Source organism: Pinus tabuliformis, chromosome 8 (assembly GCF_031772625.1).
Source record: "Pinus tabuliformis cultivar Carrire ecotype Pingquan chromosome 8, CPIR1, whole genome shotgun sequence".
Taxonomy (NCBI): Eukaryota; Viridiplantae; Streptophyta; class Pinopsida; order Pinales; family Pinaceae; genus Pinus; species Pinus tabuliformis.
The window spans coordinates 220,148,847-220,168,901 of record NC_142294.1 but is presented as its reverse complement, the minus strand read 5'-3'; the positions used below and the strand labels follow the sequence as shown (position 1 = coordinate 220,168,901).

Below are 20,055 nucleotides of genomic sequence, written 5' to 3'. Positions count from 1 at the left end.
TCTAAAACCGTGAGTCCTCATATAAGCCCATCAAAGGTCGTCCAATCCTATCCAGGATGAAAGAAATATAGATGAACTCAAAGGGATCAACCATGGTTAGACGAACAAGGTTTCGGATACTTGATACAGGGCCTCACGTGGTTGTTGCATGGCCTTAACCTATGACATTGGTCTTTCATTGGTGTGAAAAATGTTGCAGTGAATGTATATGTACCATAGTTGCAAGAAACGTCCCCCCCCCAATGATCCAGATGCGGAACTGCGTCCCCTATGGATCTGCCACTGATCCTTCGGCGAAACCGCGAATCCGAAAATCAGAGTCGTGGTTCTACCATTTTCTGGCAATTTTTGGAAAATCGTATCCATGGGGGCTCAATTTGCGGTTCCGGAAAGGATTGGGTGCAGATCTGTGGAGGTTCAAGCATGTATCCACCACGGATCGCGAACACGGTTCCGCGTTTTTTTTTTTTTTTGGAAATTTTGAACTGTTATGTGAGGAACTATGCTTTCCAAATACTCGCAAGGTGCCCCTTGATGCTCCCTAGACGCTTTCTAGATGCTTCCTAATGGTAATGTTAAATTGTTAAAGTAAAAGTGACATTCTCCTTTATCTTTCATTTCCATCCTTTAACTTAAATTTTTAACATTACCATGAAATGACTCGGGATGTTTGAGAGTGGTTCCAATCTCATCAGGTTTCATATGGAGAAAATAGAATTTGATATCCCATTCAAAATTCAACAGACTTAACAGTTTTCAGGATCAATGGGATTGTGGCGTTTCATTGGATTCTGTCATGTATGAGGGCACGCGATTGGCATTTAATCAAGAGCACCCAACCCTATATGTAGCCCACTTTTGGTGTTGTTGATTGTTGAACTTCTTTGTCATGGCCTTAGCAAAAATGTACCCTTCACTCAAGTCAAAATCATTGATCAGGCATGTTAAGCTTTCTCTACCATATTATACGGCTTGAATTAGGTTGTTTTATCAAAATTGGGCAATGTTAACTAATATCTCTCGAGAATCGAAGTAGAGGTAAAGGCTAGATAAGAGAAGAGGAATCTTGATTCTAGATGGTTGATGTTGGAATAATTAATCATTGATGTATGATGGATGCCATATCTATCTCGATTTATGTAAAAATATGCATGTTTTCATGTCTTCTACAACTAATTTGGTATTTTGGATGTTTTTTTATTATATAAATGCAAATATATATATATATATATATATATATATATATATAGTAGACTCTTCTGAGATGCTTTGCTTCCTAGATTTTTGGGAAATGACGCTTCTGCTTCCCTGCTTCGTGCAACATTGATATGTACGCCTGCTAGTATAAGCGATAACAACTTGCAACACTTGCAGGACACATGGTCCATTTAGGAGGATGTGAGAACCCTAGAATTTTACACTTGTCACCTGAAATAGACTCACACTATTGACACCAAACACTGGGAAAGAGTTAGACCGAAGTCCTATGCCTTCCTAGGATGGAAAAATATGTAATAAACAAAAATATAATAAACATAAATAAATATGATCAAATGAAAAGATGTGTCTTATAAAAAAGGCATGTCCCTTAGTATGAAAAGACACCTCACCTAGGTATTCATAACAGGGTCCCTCATTGTAATATCATCATACATATTCATATTTATCATTCAATATATTTATATATCTACAAAATAATTCTATCTTCTAATACAAATAAGAACTGTTTGTTACATTTGTATTAGAGCCTGTAAAATCTGGGCTGAACACAAACTGCTACCGTATCTGTGGCTATACCATACGATTCCATCTATTATAGTTTTGAGGTTTCTATGGTTGGGATTGTTGATCAATAGGGAATATTCCATCTGTTGCAGATGCCACTGTGTAGCCATTGTAGTCACCACTGTAAATGTTGTAGCCACCATGCCCCTTCGTGTCGCCACTGCTCCCATTGACACATTGCCCTGTTCCGTCGCACCCCATGTTTGCACTTGTTCACACTATCCTTGTCATCCTAGCCCCCTGTCCCTACAAGATTGTTAGTTGCCACTGCAATACGAATTGACCTGTTCTACTTGTCAACTCCATTACGATCGCCGCCGCTCATGCTATCTTTTTGTTTTCGCCCATGTTATCCACATTAATCGACCCCTACAGTCACGACTATACAATTTACCTACCCTTTATTAACTGGTGATTTTTTTCTCCTCAATAAATAACTAATTATTGAGTCACTTTGTAAATTTTATTGTAAAATAAAATTAATAAAGTCACTTATAAAGTTACTTTATAAAAAAATAATTAATTAATATGAATATCTGTCTCTCTCTCTGTCGAAGGTTATTTTCCTTACACTTCTAGATTTATTAATTTTTGTTTTATGCATGTAATATATAAAATGTAGAAAATAGAGAACAAATAACACAAGATATGACCTGGGAAACCCTTTTGGGAGAATGTTGATGTGGGGTAGCATCGAATGTGCTCTAGGCCTCAAATTCCACCCAGAAATGGTTTTATTAAAATAATTAATATTTTTAATGTGGTTCCTATATCTAAACTTAGGAAAATTAAAATATTAATGGGTATTAATCTAATCGGGGGTGAAACTTCTAGAAAAGCCACAGATCAAGCCAAATTGATCCGAGCCTTTGATTATGATTTAATCTAGGCCGTTGGTTGCTCAACAGGAAGATATAAGAAGGGGCTTGAGGGTCATTTGGATAACACACTAGGCAAATACTCAGTTGCCCAAGTAAAATCATTTTTTTCACTGGTCGAAGTTCGGAAAGAGAAAATCGATTCAGAGGGAGAGTTACAGGTGGAGGAGAGACAGAGAGGGTTCAACATCAATGAGGGAGACAGGGACGAAGACACAGAGCAGTAGAAGGGGCAATGCTGGGCAGATTGACGCTGTGAGAGGCAGTGCTAGCTTGAGTGACACAAGCATTGCGCATGCCAGTCCAGAGGCTAGAGAAAGTGGCGCTGGGCAAGCCTGAGAGATGTAGAGGGTGGAGGAACCTCTCTCTTGGGTCAGATACTTGTTCAGGAACGTCTGTAAATTTTTCTCAAAAAGCATTGTTCTATACTGCTCAGTGTAATTTGTACATGACGATTTTTGCTGAAGAATAATAAAACCCTCATCTGCTGCACCGATTGTTTTGCATTGGGTTTTTCCTGGGACAGTTGTCCAAAAATAACTGTCAGTGTGTTTATATATGTGCCAGCATTGTACTTACCTTTACTTTCTGCAATGTTTTAATTGTGAAGGCTGCAGTAGAATATGTTTTGATATTTTCCGTAAGAATATAGTAGATAACTTATTTATGAGGTAATAAGTAGAAGAAATCATATTAATCACTGCAGTAGGATTTCTATTTTAGAATTTTTCACATGGTATCAGAGTGACAAGGAAGCATAAGAGAAAAGCTGAGGCTCCAATGCTGAGAAGAGAAGGGAATTCGAAATTCCTGCAAGGGCAAAAATTCGAATCTCCTAAAGGATTGTGCAGTGCAAACCAAAGAGATTGGATTTCGTGCGAAAACTCTCTATGAGTGAGCCGACAGAGAGGTAAGTCTTTTCCAATCGAAATTTATCAGTGGTAGAAGGGACATCGCAACAGAAGATTCAACAAGGAGGATTATTTCAGGTGGGACGCAATTTTTCCTACAGTAGTTGCTGAGATAGGTTAGCGTCAAAAATTGGCACGATATGGATACTGAAAGTGTCTTAGATTTATCTACCAGATTAGATGAAGAGTTCACATGCCTAGCTAATTCAACATCAGTGGATGTTTGGTACATTGACAGCGGGGCTTTAGCTCATATGACTGGAGTACGAGAACATGTCTCAAGCTATCAAGAAGAACAGATGGACTTCCACATAACTATGGGAAACAGAACGAAATGTACTCCAGTAGGGAGAGACACCATAGCTTTTCAGATGGAAGCAGGGACCAACATCTGAGCCACCAATGTTTTGCATGTGCTAGGATTAGGAATGAATTTAATTTCAGTGTCCCAGTTACAAGACAAGGGATATGATGTATACTTCATCGGGATGAAAGTATACATTAAGCATCCAAGCTAGATGAAGAAAAAGCAAATTGGGGTTCGAAGCAACAAGTTGTATAGGTTGCAGCTCGAATCGCCAATGGAACTGATAGGCAACAACTATAATGGTGAGAAGGAGCAAAACGAATTATGGCACATGCGAATGGGGCACTTACACTATGGAGCACTGAGGATGCTCAAAGAGACTGTTACAGGGGTACCAATCCTAAGTAGTGAACATGATGACTTGTGCAGAGGATGTGTGCTAGGAAAGTACGCTAAAGCAACTTTTTCCAGAAGTAACAATAGAGCAAAGGATGTATTAGGATTAATACACTCATATATCTGCGGTCCTATGTCCACAAGGGCTCTTAGTGGTGGTGAATAGTTCGTCACTTTTATCGATGATCACTCCAAAAAACCTGGGTCTATTTCTCAAAGACCAAAGATGAAGTCTTTGATCGTTTTCGAGAGTTTAAGGCTCTTGTTGAAAATATGACAAGGAAAAAGATAAAGGTATTGCGTTTAGATAATGGTGGAGAATATACAGACAAAGATTTCACAGATTTCTGCACAAAGGAGGGCATCAAAAGAGAGTGGACAACTCCATATAATCCGGAGCAAAATGGAGTGGCAGAACGAAAGAACCGAACCACTTTTTGGGCAGCCAAAGCCATGTTGTATGATCAGGATCTACCTAAGTATCTATGGGCAGAAGCTTGCAACACGACAATATATATCTAGAATAGAACTCGTCATAGAGCATTAGGGAAGAGAACGATTGAAGGAGTACTCACAGGGAAGAAGCCAAAAGTCAGTCATCTCAGGATATTCAGAAGCATGGCTTATTGCCACATTCTAGACGAGAAGCGAAACAAACTAGATCAAGACTGCAGAGAAGGGTTATCTTGTAGTATACAACCAGACCTCAAAGGCATAGGGAATCTACATTCCAGGCAGCAAGAAGATTGTAGTAAGACGGGATGCAAAGTTCATGGAAGATAGAGCTTTCAGGAAATATCGTGAAATGCCTGCAGAAGATCAGTCAAGAGATGTTCTGTTAGTCTAAGAGCAACAGGGGCTGCAAGAAGGACAGGTAGGAGAGCATACACCAACGCCGAGTACAGTGACCAGTACCAGTATTTCATTAGAGGGAGGGAATGTAGAAGCTTCTCAATGGACGGAACAACAGGATCAGGTGGAAGAGTTGGTTGAGCTCCCATCGCCAATGGTAGAACGAGCAGAGAGGTGCGATAGATACTAAGGGACGCAGAGGAGTTTGTTGGAGCTCCTAGAGCCGAGAAGAGGCAGCGTAGACAACCAGATAGATACCAAGCATTGGTAGCTCAGGTTGGAAAACCCTCCAACTTTCAAGACGCTGTTCAACACCAAGTATAGGTGGATGCCATGGTGGAAGAGTACAACTCCTTCATGACGAATGATGTCTGGAAAGTAGTACCTAGACTAGAAAATAGATCAGTTGTAGGATCACGATGGATCTACAAGATCAAGTATGCTGTAGATGACAACATAGAAAAGTACAAGGCAAGGTTCGTAGCAAAGGGGTATGCTCAGAAAGAAGGGATAGACTATGAAGAGACCTTCGCCCCAATTGCTCGTTACACCTCTATCAGATCTATTATATCCCTAGCAGCAACTCAAATGGGATGGGAGATTCACCAGATGGATGTCACGACAAAATTCTTGAACGGAGTGATAGAAGAAGAGGTGTATATAGAACAACCCGAAGGCTTCGTAACTCATGATAAGAAGTCTCATGTTTGCAGGTTAAAGAAAGCCCTGTACGGGCTCAAGCAGGCACCTAGAGCATGGTATGGTCGAATTGATAGTTACTTGTAGCAGTTGGGATTTGTCAAGAGTGATGCTGATCCCAATCTCTACTATTTACTGGTAGAGAATGAGCCACTTATTTTGGTACTATATGTAAATGACCTGTTCCTAATTGGATCATCTAGGCTCATCCAGGATTGCAAGAAGAATCTTGAAGTCAAATTCGACATGAAGGACTTGGGATTGATGCATTATTTTCTGGGGTTGGAAGTTTGGCAAAAAAATGGGGAGATCTTCCTTGGACAAGAAAGGTATTGTATAGAGGTTTTGAAGAGATTCAGAATGCAGGATCGCTGATCCATGACTAGTCCCATGATCACCAACTAGAAGAAAATAGATGCATCAAAGGATAAAGAAGTAGATCCCACCTTTACAGACAATTCATTGGGTCGCTTATGTATCTGGTCTACACTTGGCCAGACATTTGTTTTGTTGTCACCACTCTTAGTCAGTTCATGGTGGAACCAAAAAGGGTGCATTGGGCGACAACAAGACACATACTTAGGTATGTATGTGGAACAATCAGATATGGGTTGAAGTACTCTAGAGGGGAGGATATCAGCTTGAATGGGTTCACCGATGCAGATTGGGTAGGTAATTCAGTAGACCAAAAAAGTACCTGAGGACATTGCTTCAATGTTGGATTAGGGATGATATCTTGGTGCAACAGGAAGCAAAAATTGGTATCACTGAGTTCAGTAGAAGAAAAATATATGGCAGCTAGCACAACTACGTGCGAAGCCATATGGCTCAAAAAATTGCTTGTGAGCCTATTCAGGAAAAGGATGGAGGCGACCAAGGTTTACTGCGATAATCAAAGTTGCATCAACCTCTCTGAGAATCCAGTATTTCATGATCGGTTGAAACATATAGATATCCGTTGTCACTTTATCAGAGATTATGTTCAGTGTGGGGCTATACAACTATAGTATGTTCCCACAGGAGAGAAGGTGGCTGATATACTCACAAAGGCTCTCGGAAGAGCTAAGTTTACTTAGTTCAAAGAGCAGTTGGGTATGATTGAAAATCTGTTTCAGTAGCAGCAGCAGGTTGCAGTGCAGAGACAGTTGGCAGTGGTAGTGCCAACATCAACACAAATGCAACAATTCAGAGGGAGTTGTAGTATAGATGTAGCATTGACATTGGCAGTATCAAAGGCAAAAATACAATTGTAGCAACATCACATTAGTTAGTGGATAGCATGTCAGATATCAGTGGTGCAGAAGGCAATGCTTCAGAGTCAGAGCAGTATGCAGTAGCAGTGTATTGCTACAACACATTCCTCGCTAAGAGGGAGTGTTGATTTGGGGTAGCATCAGATGTGCTCTAGGTCTTAAATTTTGCAGGGAGGCTTGAGCACATGTATTCCAAAGAACCTAGAAAGTGTTTTGGGAAATTCCACCTAGAAATGATTTTATTAAAATAATTAATATTTTTAATGGGGTTCCTAAGTCTAAACTTAGGAAAATTAAAATATTAATGGGTATTAATCTAATTAGGGGTGAAACTTCTAGAAAAAGCCACGGATCAAGCTAAAATGATCTGAGCCTTTGATTATGATTTAATCTAGGCCATTGGTTGCCCAACAGAAAGATATAAGAAGGGGCTTGATGGTCATTTGGATAATACACTAGGAAAATACTCAGTTGCCCAAGTAAAATCGATTTTCTAATTGGTTGAAGTTCGGCCAGAGAAAATCGATTCAGAGGGAGAGTTGCAGGTGGAGGAGAGACAAAGAAGGTTCAACATCAGTCAATGAGACAGGGACGAAGACACAGAGTAGTAGAAGGGACAAGTTGGGCAGTTTGACGCTGGCAGAGGCAGCGCTGGCTTGAGTGACTTAGGCATTGCGCAGGCCAGTCCAAAGGCCAGAGAAAGTGATGCCGGGCAAGCCAGAGAGACGCAGAGGGTGGAGGAACCTCTCTCTCGGGTCAGATACTTGTTCAGGAACGTCTATAAATTTTTCTCAAAAAGCATTGTTCTATATTGCTGGGTGTAATTTGTACATGATAATTTTCGCTGAAGAATAATAAAATCCTCATCTGTTGCATCGATTTTCCTGCATTGGGTTTTTCTGGGGACAATTGTCCAAAAACAATTGTGTCATTGTGTTTGTATATGTGCCAACATTTTACTTACATTTACTTTCTACAATGTTTTAATTGTGAAGGTTGCAGTAGAATATGTTTCGATATTTGCCGTAAGTATACAATAGATAACTTATTTATGATGTATTAAGTAGAAGAAATCATATTAATCACTACAGTAGGATTTCTATTTTAGAATTTTTCACAGAGGAAACCCAGCTGGAAGTTGAGGTTTCTCTCCTCTCCCTTTCTCTGAATAGAAATGGGTGCAAGTATAAAGAAGTGAGACCCGTGGCTTATGGGTTGCGACAATGCATGAACCCTCTCAGTTTGCTCTTTCTTTATCCACTCTTAGCTACTTTGGTCATCTGTGGAACAAATTGCACTCCAATAGAATGGAACCTCGTTTCCTCCTAGTGACCCGGTTATAACACAACCTGACAACCTACTAGTGGTTAAGTTTGAATCCTTGAACTGTTAACTAGAGTTACAATATCAAATCTTCTAGAGTCTTCTTCATCATGATCACATGGCTAGCCCCTTTTCCATGAATAATGGGGGCTGATGTGGCATCATTTGGAATCATGGTGGTCAAAGCAGGAAGGTCAACTTCTGGGTGGCACAACTTTTGCGTACAAACTCGTATTGAGGCGATTCTTATGCTGCTAAAAAAGTATCTGTGTGTAGAATAGCGCTAGGGGGTGTGGCGCATAAGCGAGAAAGTTTTATCCCCAAAATGTTCTTTTGATGCATCACATTGGCTCTGGAAGGTTTCAAACCCTAATTCACCAAATTGCGACCTACCGGTGAAAATGGTCCTATGAGTTGATTCCTCCACTTTTTCTGCTCTAAAAGAATCAAGATGGATAACAAATAATATATGATCCATTCCAGATCATATATCCAACTCAACCTGTGAGCCATACCAATATGCTCTTAAACATTGAATGAAAGCACTTCATTACAAAAATAGTTAATGTACCTAATAATGTATGTTCCACCTTCATTTGGTAAGTAAGCTAGATGTCACAAAGCACTGACTGGATAATAGATGGAGGGTGCTTGAGGCTAGCTATCTATAGATCTCATAGGGCTGCTGGTTGGCAAACTGGACCAAATGGGAGAAAATGTTTTCTCCTAGGGATCACCTTCTTGCGTGGGTAATAGTAGGTAAGAGGTGGCCAGGTGCAACAAGGGAATTTCTAAATGAAGAAAGATGGTCCATTGTAATATCAACATATGGTATAGGTTTGAGAGCCCTGCATACTTGCAACGAGAGTGACCCGCAGTATTGGTTGATGCAATAGACTCTGATGAATAGGAGGCCAAATATAGACATTGGTCTCATCCTTTATCTATGTTAATGAAATTTCAAATGTGGTGTATGGGTGAGATAATACCAATGATTGTCTCAAGCAAAAAGGGCGAACCACCAAACTTTGTAAGGATGATGGGTTGAGGGATTTGGTGCTTGCATTTGATGATGTGACAAAGGAGGATGATCTATATTCTCTTTGTTGAAGACCTATCAGACTCCAGTAAACCAGATTCCAAAACCTTAAAATGATACAAAACTTTTGGCTGGACAAGGGTGCCCATGAGAGACATCTTGAGTGATGTCGTGAAAATGGTTCCAAAACCACTAACTCTTAAGAAGGGCCAAGGATCTGTAGCCATTGCTGACTTGAGGCTGAAGCCATAGACTAAAGCAAGGTCCTGTGAACCATACTCTCAAATATGTGTAAGTGTTGGTGATTTCAATCTCTCCTCCTCTGAAAAATATATGATGATCAAAGAGGGTCTTCTTGAATTAGACAAAGAAGCTAGAAATGTCAGTCATAGATCAAGTTCGAATGATAGTCATTAAAAAGTGGACCTAATTCGGAATATGACCTTAAAAATGAAGCATAAGATAAGGTGGATCTTGGTCAAAGCTAAGTAGAGGCATGCAGTCAAATGGAAAGGAAATGATAACAAAGAGAAATGAGAATATAATTGGGCCAATTGATGAGGAAGCTAGAGTTGCTTTAAGAGGAAAGATTTTTTTTGATAATATCATAGAATGTGAGGTGATTGAAGTTGATAATACCAAAAAGAAGAGGATATGGTAGAGGTAGGTAACGAATTTTGGAATAAGGTGCATTGCAATGGATTTAGATTTGCCATTTGAAGGGAATAATTTTTTTATATGATTTAGAATTTCAGGATGTTAGACTATGCTACGGAGAATATAAGGGACACGTGAGAGAGTCTGAATGAGAAAGATGTATTATATCAAAATGGGTGTCTGGTACATAAGATGGCGTTGTATATATATCTAGGAGGTTCTGTTATTCTTATTAGGAATCAGTCAACTAATTTCATAATCACATATGACATAAATGTTATTTTTTACATATAACTTATTTCCACTTTGTTACATTATTAATTAATACATTAAATGAATGCATCATTACAATATCTAATATCCCCTCTTAATGGTGATTCATTTTCTACAACTCCTTAAAATATTTTGAAGCTTTCCCTCTTGAGTGCTTTGGTGAAGATGTTTGCCACTTGATCTTGGGATTTGCAGTAAATCAACTCTATCTCCTTGCTCTGCACTTGTCCTTTGATATAGTGATGTTGAAGTTCAACATGCTTTGTTTTCGAATGATAAATCATTTTTTTTGTCATCTTGATGGTTGTTTGGTTGTTGCAGTGTAAAGTTGTGGGCTGTGTTTGTGGGAGTGTTAAATCACTTGCAGTTCTACATAACCACACTGCTTCACAAGTTGCTCCAACAACTGCTTTGTATCATGCTTTTGTTGAAAGTGGTACTGAGGGTTGCTTTTTACTTGCACACGAAATCATACCACAAGCAAGTGAAAAGGCACTTGTTGTAGATTTCCTTTCATCTATATCACCTCCCCAGTTTGCATCTGAAAAACTTTTCAAAGTGATGTTATCATTATTCTCCAATATAATACCAAACTATCAGTACTTTTGTATCTAAGTACTCCCTTTGCTGCATCCCAATGTCTTTCCCTGGTACAGTTTAAAAACCTTTGATAACAGTCCAATTGCAAAAGTTATGTTTGATTTAGTTGTGGTAAGATAAATCAATCTTTTTAGAAGTTGACGATAAATTCATCCATTCGCTATGTTAGATTCATCCTTTCAAAATTTCTAATTTTAGCTTCGTTGGTGTTTTGCTGAGATTACAATCTTCCATTCTGCACGTTTCCAACATTTTCGAGGTGGCTGTCGTATGATGTCTCTTGAAGCGTTTGATTTCCTTATTCACCCCTACAATTCTCTCTTTCTCCAAGCTTGTGTATGTGCCAAACTTTGTCTTGACACTTTCATTGTGCTTTCCTTAGGCACAATCACCCATGGCTCTGAGACCATGTTAAACTGTGCTACAGAGAATGGAGGATATCAGAGATACACAAGAGAGTCTAAATGAGAGAGATGTATTATATCAATGTGTGTCTGATTATATAAGATAGTGTCATATATATATATATATATATATATATGAGGTTCAATTATTTTCATTACTAACCACACACCTAATTTCATAATTACATATAACATAAATGTTATTTATTACATATGACTTATTTCCACTTTATTACATTATCAATTATCACATTAAATGAAATCATCATTACAATATCTAACAAAGGATATCAAAGCCCCAAGGGTTAGCGCAACTGGTTGAGTCCCCATTGTTAAGTACCTCGCCGATTGGGAGGTCACATGGTCAATTTTCCTCGATGCCCTTGGGGTTAGGCCCTGCTAGTCTGGCCGATGGGCTTTAAAAGATTCCCTTCGGGGTTGATTTGCCCAGATTTTTCCAAGGGAAAAAAAAATCTAACAAAGAATATCAAATTATGATAGCAAAAGGAGTAATCTGTATTTGGGATCAAAATGTGTACACTGCCAAATGCCAAATGAAATTAAGCATGTAAGATCTCATTTGAAGATCTGGACTGAGAATCTTCTTGTGAATATTGGGATGCCTAGACCATTTTGGAGGGATTGGGGGTGGAGCTTTGGGTGCCCATTTTTCCAGTATGATCCCTGTTGACCACTACGTGTCAACTTCCCATAGCAGTACACCCCTTTTCTTCGCAAAAAGGGATAGCGCTTGATCGACATGTCCGTGCCATTCGACAGTTATCGTCGACTTGATCATACTATGTTGTAAACCGAGTCTGCATGTGTGAATTGTAAATAATCTTAGCAGATATCAGTCATGTATGTAAATTGTCTAGGTGGACCTAATTTTCTAGTGATAATCTACGTTCCGGAAGGTTTTTCGTTTCACCGATCCATGATCGGCAGAGTTTTCCTTCAGCCTAACCCCAAAGCCGGAATGAACTTTGTCATTGGAATCTTAGGAGAATCCTAGTTTGTTAATCTGCTAGATTATAGTTGTGTCACAGAACTGGGTGGTTTATGAGGGTCTATGTCAGATGGGTTTGCCCCCTTGAGATGTAAAGTTGTAAAAGTCATGATGTAAAGTGCCTTGAGGGTTAGAAAATTTTTTAATCCCCTCATAAGTCTTAAGTCCTAGGTCCTAGGTGATTTTTCCAAATGCTAAGTTCGAGGATCCATTTAAAAATAAATTAAAATTTTAAAAAATTAAAAAAATAACTGAAAAATAAAAATTTAAAAAAATAAAAAATAATAAAATTTATAAAATAAATTAAAAAAATAAAAAATAAAAAATAAAGTAAAAACCTAAAAATAATAAAATAATATTTTTGAGTAAATAAATGCAGAATTTCAATTTTTAATGCATTAAAAAATTCGACAGATGATTAAGAGATGTCTTGATCCTCATCGACGGTCAAGTTTAGTTTGACATGGATCACTCGAACTAGCTCTTGGGAATTTTTCCTTTAAATAGGGTGCTAGGGGTCATTTAAGAGGAGATTAGATCTGAGAGTCTGGTGCTAAAGAAAGCTCTCTTGTAGTCATTTTTGTGCAATAAAGAAAGACTTTGGGGTTAAAAATCTTGCTGGTGTTACTCTTCTGGAAATGCTGTAAGATTGTTTTATTTTTCTGCATAATTTTATTTTCAGCCATTGATGATAGCTTAATGAAGATTGATCTAGGCACAGGTATCTTGTCTGATCTTTGGGGTTTGAATGATAGTTTAGATTCTGAAATATAGTGGCAGGTATCTCCATTTGATCGGGGTTTCACTATTGTTTTCTCCTTCTATGTTGATGGTTGATTTTAAGCTGTGCAGGAAATCCTTTTTTTTTTCAGATTACCGGGCGTTAGGGGAAGTTCTCGGTTGAACCAGCCAACTCCCGGATTGTGTTTTCTGAAAGAGCCCAGCCAGTTCTTGATCCCGGGCTTATCATTTGAAATTTTTTATTAATGCATGCAGGGTTTTCTGAAGCACCTCACATTAAGTTTGAAATTCTGAAAATATAACTATGGATTATTGACAAATCTGGATGCTAAGGAGCCTTAGATCTGTAAATATTGTAAATTCATAGCTGGTTTGTAGGGTTTTATTTTTAATCCTTGCATATATTTTCTGGGTTTTTTGTTTTCCATTTACAGGTTGCAGGTCTGAGAAGAAATCTTGTGGGAAAATTAGTTTTTGCAGGGTCTCTGTTTTGGCTGTCCAGGGGTTTCAAGTTCTGTTACTTTCAGATCTGGAAATCTTTTGAGAGGGTTTCATCTACAAAATTGAAGATAAGTGGCTCAAGTTATTTCTTCAGAGTCCCTGGAAAGTATTTTCTTTATTTGTGGGTTGCCTGGTGGGATTGCAAAGAGAACCCGCAGTCTTTTCTCAGCCCTCACGCAGCTGCACTCTTCCATCTCTCTCGCAGTCCATACTTTGCTGTTGTCTTGCCCATCTGTCCATCGTTTCTCTCACAACTCTCCATCAAACCTGCAGTACTCTCTTTGTGCTGCGTTTTCTTCCTTACTCTGCCATCGCTCACTCACCAAACCATCATTGCAGCTACCCACGTCCATCCTCACCGCAACAAATCTGGCCGTCCCTCACCTACAGCATTGCAGCTGCCATTCCCACAGATTTCTTTCCCTTGCATACTGTCCCTAGAGCTTGCCAAAAAGAAACATCTCCGCCTCCAGCCTAAGCTCCTCACGCTGCTATCTCGGCGCTGATTCCACGCTTGGCTAGCTGGTTGCTCACTTGCACACACAAAAAAAAACCGTGAACTATATGCGTGGGTAAGATGTTAAGGTCACGCACAAATTTATCAAGCAATACGAGCTAGGTAACGATTCAAGGTTTCTCTCGTGGGCGCTGGATGATTTCTTCAAGACCTGCGTGCTCCATCGAAGAGCATTCTGCTATTGAACTGTAAGAGATCACGTCCTTTTTTTTTACGGGCCAGGTAAATTTTGGTGAACTGTTATACGTGAGTTTTTTCCCTGCCTGCGTATGAAGAAATCGTTTTGGGTCTTCAGCATAAGTGCGAGTTGAAAAATTTAAATTTTGGTTGTATTTTATTCAGATTATAGTTTAGAAGTTTAGCGTTAGTTTAGTTTTCAACGTCATTTTATTTTCATAGCGTAGGTCTTTTTGTTTGTTTGATCTGATTTAGGTGTGTAAAAATTAAAATCAAAAATTCAATTTTCATTTTTTTATTTTTTTTATTATTGTGTTTGATTTTGACTGTAGATTTAAATTTTTATTTAGGCTTTGTTTTGTTTTTATGCATTAGATTATTTTTTGATTTAATTTTAAAATTATTTAAATACAAAAAATCAAAATTCATAAAAAATTCGTTAGATGTTAGTTTTTGTTTAGATTTTCTAATATTAGGATAATTTTAAATTAAATTTTATTTCTTTGTTTCATTTTGAGTTTAAAAATTAAAATTTATAAAAATTTTAAAACTTAAAAAAAAAATCATAAAAAATTATAAAACTTCAAAAAATCATTTTCTTATAGTTTAGATTCTGATATCATTTAAATTTTTATTTAAAAGTTTCATTTAGCTTTAAAATTTTGCTTTATCTGGAAAACATAAAAAAATATTTTGGAAATATTTTGCCAGATTCAGTCTTGGCTCGGGGATCTATCACGTTTTATCTTTTTTGATAAGGCGAAAATTTTGATGTGGAATTAATGTTCATCATTTTTTTTATGTGATTTGGCATGCTTGAATGATCATATCTGGTTAGCATTCAAAATTACATGGTTGTGTATCGAGCTTTATCTTTCGAAATTTTAAATTGTTGGAGTATCATTTAAGCATTTTCTCGCATTTGATAAATATCTTTGTTTGAGTTATTTGATGATAAATGATTGCTCTACATGGTTTACATTTCTGCAACATTTAGTAAGTAATCATTTAAACATTAACTTCATAAGGCACTGGTCTATTTAACAAATCAATTTAGTGCTTGTTCTTTCGTGTCTCGCAACCCAACTGGTTCACAGTTGGTCATCCATTTTCCCATAGGGTCTACCCCCCTTAGCAGCGGGAGACAGGCTTAAACGGAGAGATCGGGGATCAGAGTGACAACTCCCGGTCTGAGCGTTGTCGTGACAATCTGTGCGACAACAATTCCAATCATCTATATTCAGTGCTTTGTTAGAGACATTTGTTATCACTGGTTCTAGATGCGAGGTGGGTATCCACTGATTCAATGGTTAGCGGGGTTTGCCAGTTTCATAGTGTCTGGTTTGTTCAACTTTCTTGTAGGTTGGTTTATGCTTGGTTAGTGATATATTAAGAGATCCCATCCAAGGCTTTGTTCACTAAGAGTGGTCCTTTTGATGGCTTTGTCTGGTATGTCATTGTGTGGACACTGAAGCATATTTTCTGGGAGTGTGAGTTTGCTAAATGTTATTGGAGATATATTGGGGAGCAGTATTCAGCTTTACTTTAGGGTATGTGGCATTGGCGTTTTGCACTATTTGGGGACTGTTGTTTTCTTATTTTGTTTGCTCTCTTTGTGATATGGCAGTGCTTGCGGATTTCAGCATTATCCATTATTTGGAAGATCAGGTGTATGTTTTTGAGAATGAGACTAGCTCATTGTTTGCTTTCTTTTCTTTGTGGCAGGATGAGTTATGCCATCAGTGCATGGCTAATGGTGCTTCGTTGATCAAAGATGCCCAAGCTCTAGATCCCTTAGCCTTTATCTCTTTTTTAGTAACTCTGTAGAAGGGGTTATGATGTCCATATTGTATAACCTTACACTTCTCGCATTTCTGTTTGTAATTTTTTTTAATGTAAACATAAGATATATATATATATATAAAAGAAAGAATTGGAGATATTTGAAATTCAAAGGAAAATCCAGCTGTTGTATTCTTAGATAGATTATAGAAGTGTAGTCTATTTTATGTGTTCATTTATCATTGGTATGCTAAGTTTAAAACCAGGAAAACATGGTGCGTTCATAATTGTGCACTTCAACATATACAATGTAATATAAATATTAAATATACATATGCACATAAGTAATGGAAGAGAAGGAATTAATCAATATGGCAGCCAAAGGATCCAAAAATTCTTTATCAAGCTCTGAACCTCCAACCTTTATGATAATATACAACTGATATTTATAGATGAATACAGTTGAATAAATGGTTATAAATGTCTAATTAACAGGTTGGATCAATCCATTGGCTGATCCAGATCACTGAACAGTGGTAGGATACACGATATAACCGTATGGCCTGCTAATGCTTTTCAACCGTGGATTGACAATATCCAATTGATGAAAGCGAACTGGATCTCAGAGCAAGAAATTAATTCAGAGGATTATGTGATGAAGAAACTTTCAGAAAGATGCTGCCTATGACATTTCCCCGACTTTAAAACCTTCTTCATCCCAAAGAAGAGGAACACAAAAAATATATTTTGAAGTCTTGCAAGTTTCTGATACATCACATAATCATGGAGGTAAGTTATTCATAAATTCTTCAAATGAGATATTCTCAGGTGCTAATGGTATTATTGCTTATGTGAACACTGGTTGATATAGATATTGATGCTGATGTTGAAAGTGCTGAAACCGAAGGGGCTCCTGGTGGGGTACCTAGCATATTGCTACCTGAAGCTTTTGTATTTCCAGTCAATTCATTTTGCACTATGATAAGTAGTTGATCCATTGGGATTTCAATTGAAACCTTTGGTCTCCACTGAAGACAAGTGTTATAAATGGTTGAAGCTCTATGCATTAAGCTGCTCCCAAATAAGTTCAAAGAATACATAGCCTCCATTGCTCTTTCTTTTACTTGTTGAATCTTCCTGGGTTAACCCAAGGTATATTCTCTGCCATGTCTCTCTTTTCTACTTAGAGCTTCCTCTGCTTGATACTTGGGTTATGTTATGATATAGGCTGCTTAAGTTGCTTACATCTTATTTGATTTCTTATTTTCTTTGGATTTTTCTTTGACTACTTTTGTCAACTCTACGCTGACTTGTGTGTCATCTGTTTAGGCATTGGTAGTTTATTTTTTGAATGTGTATTTGTTGTTGACACCAACGTTTTTCAAATACATAATGATTATGGCCTAGATGGTTTGTTAGAGATCTTTCTTCTCTTCATCTTTAATCCCTTGCTCGTATCCACCATGCTTTCTTTTGTTTCTTTTGGCCTTGTTATCCACCACTTTGTCATTAGGGCACTCTTGGATCTGAGGTGCATCATCACTTTCCTTTTTAGTGAAATTTTGAAGAAAAAAGGGTATGATATGGCAGCAAAGGATCATGCTATGAATCCTGAAGCGATGCATAAGATTCAAAAGTGTGATTGCAGGGATCCAGCTCTTACAAATGATGGTGCAAAGAAAACTGTTGGATGGCCTTTGAGCCACCATTTTATGAATAATTGTAAACGAGGTGCCAGAGATTGAAAGCTTGTCATCGCTAGTGACAGTGTTCATTATGGACTGAGCATATTACAGGTATTCAAAATGAGTCACAGGGTTCCAAAGGGTCACTCAAGGATGTTGTTAAGACATACTTCTGCTGATGTGATTCCACCAAGTGACATTGGAATGATATTTGAGGATATCAGTTAGGGCTCAGCTGAAGATCTAAAATTGGTATCAGTATAGCAGTTTTCAGAATCAGAGCTTCAGAAATCAACTTAGACCATGCACAATAGAATATGAGCTGGGATGCTAGAGGATACAGAGTTGGAAGCACTGATGCAACAGTGGGGTTTGGATGTAAAGGCTTTAAACAGCTCCCCCTAAGGCCTTTCAGGTTTATTGGACAGTCCTCTCAGTTTTCCTGTCTTGAAGTCAGTTGATTTTCCTGTTCTTCTGGGGTGACATGTTCAGTTATCAGAATGAAGAAAAAGCAAGGTATCAACTTAGATCATGCAGGTATCAAAGCCTCTTGTAATGTCTGCTGAAATGGGGTCCAGCATTATTGATAGTTTGCATAGATTAGCTTCACCTGGAGCTGAAAGACTTACCTGGAAATGAAAGCAATGATGCCTCTTAAAGACATTACTGGGAAAACTATTCAGCAAATAGCATTAGAAGCAAGACAGTTAATAGGTCGAGACATGAGATCAGATCATAGGTCTGACCTGTTGAAAAATGTGTAACTAGTTTCGGTCTTCATAAATATGAAATGTACTTTTGATTCTTGTATTTTGTAAAATGAAAGAAAAATTATTATTGTTATTTTTGGAGCATGGGTTTCATGCTTAAGGTCTTTTATTTTAGAGGTCAAGCACCCATTGAGTGCTTCTAGGGTTTTTCCTAGGTCAAGAAGTCAAAAGAGTCATTGTCATAAGTTGAAGACCCCATCAGGCACATTGTAACTTGGAAAGAAAAATATTTTTGTAATTAAAAGTGTCAAAATACCCTTCAAGACCAAGTCGGCTTAGCAGTTGAGAAGTCGGCCTATTTTGAGGGGCCACACGCACCTTAAGAAGCATATATAAAGGAGGGAACTCGGCCTCCTTGAGACACATTCACTTGACATCACATTCAAGCGAAGGAATAGCAAAAGGCCAGCGAAGAAGGAAGAAGTTTTTGGGCTAATTCTATCTCACATGTGCGAAGAAGTAAGGTTAGGGTTTACTACTTCAAGGTCGAAATTCTCTATTTGCTGAAAGAGGATCAAAGTTGCTGGAAGAAGGGCCTACTAGGTCACCTTCTAATCCTAGACAAGGAAGCAAAACACGTGAAGTTGCTGGGAGGCCTTGGAAGGCTAAATTGTGCTAACATGTGTGGATGCAGTAGTAGTTGCTGCGGGCCGAAAATTTTAGACCTGTAGTAGAGGCCGAAATTCTGAAGTTGGGGGTGGAAGTTGTGCTGCTGGAAGAGATTTGACTGGTCTTGACTTGGACAAAGGAAGCACATCATCAGGAGAGGTTGGACTTGGTCTTGGAAGGGTATTGGTCTTGGTCTTGGAATTCGTCAATTGAAGAATCTATAAGAAGAGAAGAGATTTATGGGTTTTCCTCTCAAGTGGAGAGGTTTTGGCCCTAGCTTGCAGCGTATATCCTCTGTACTGTTGTTCATTTTGTTCTTGGTAGCTGTTTGATGATAAACAAACATAATAATAAGACAAGAAGTTCTTGACTGTCTTGGAAGGTCGTAATTGCATTAGACTTTAGCCAAATCTTTGACTTTGTTTGACCACTGTTCTGGGCACATTTTTTGATGTTGACCACACACTTTGACTAGGGTTTGATGGTAGCGTTTGACTGTGGAATTTGACCAAAAGTTGCAGGAGACTTTGGCTCTATTTGATAGAGTTCTGATTGACGAAAGAAGGTCGAATATTTTGTTGGATTAATCGAAGCTTTCTGGGCAGGTTTGACTGTTGACTTTGACCAAAAATTGCAGGCTATTGACTTTGGTTGACCGAGTTTCCATAGGCCAAATTTTGGCCCTCTGTTGCAGACTGTGATCATTGACCAAATTTGACTCTCTCCCTCTCTCATTTGTCTGATTTTGTCTTGGTTGATTTGGAAAGTCAAAGCTTTGACTTTGACTGATTTATGGATGTACTATGGACTATGTGTCTCATGCCGAACATTGATTGACGAAGAAGAAGAAGATTTGATTCTGGGTTTTCCCCCTTGTGGGGTTTTGC

General features: G+C 38.2%; 1 protein-coding gene across 7 annotated transcripts in view; it reads left to right on the top strand.

The window, feature by feature from the left end:
• The window catches only part of LOC149234940 (histone-lysine N-methyltransferase ASHH3-like), a 343,338-nt gene that overhangs the window by 194,441 nt on the left and 128,842 nt on the right, over positions 1–20,055 (top strand). For 2 of the 7 annotated variants that reach the window (XR_016246141.1, XR_016246138.1), the window contains exon 17: positions 16,600–16,893. The exons of the other annotated variants lie outside the window; for them this stretch is intronic. The gene's annotated coding sequence lies outside the window, so the exon portion shown is untranslated. The remainder of the gene's footprint in view (positions 1–16,599; positions 16,894–20,055) is intronic. 7 annotated transcript variants of the gene reach the window in all.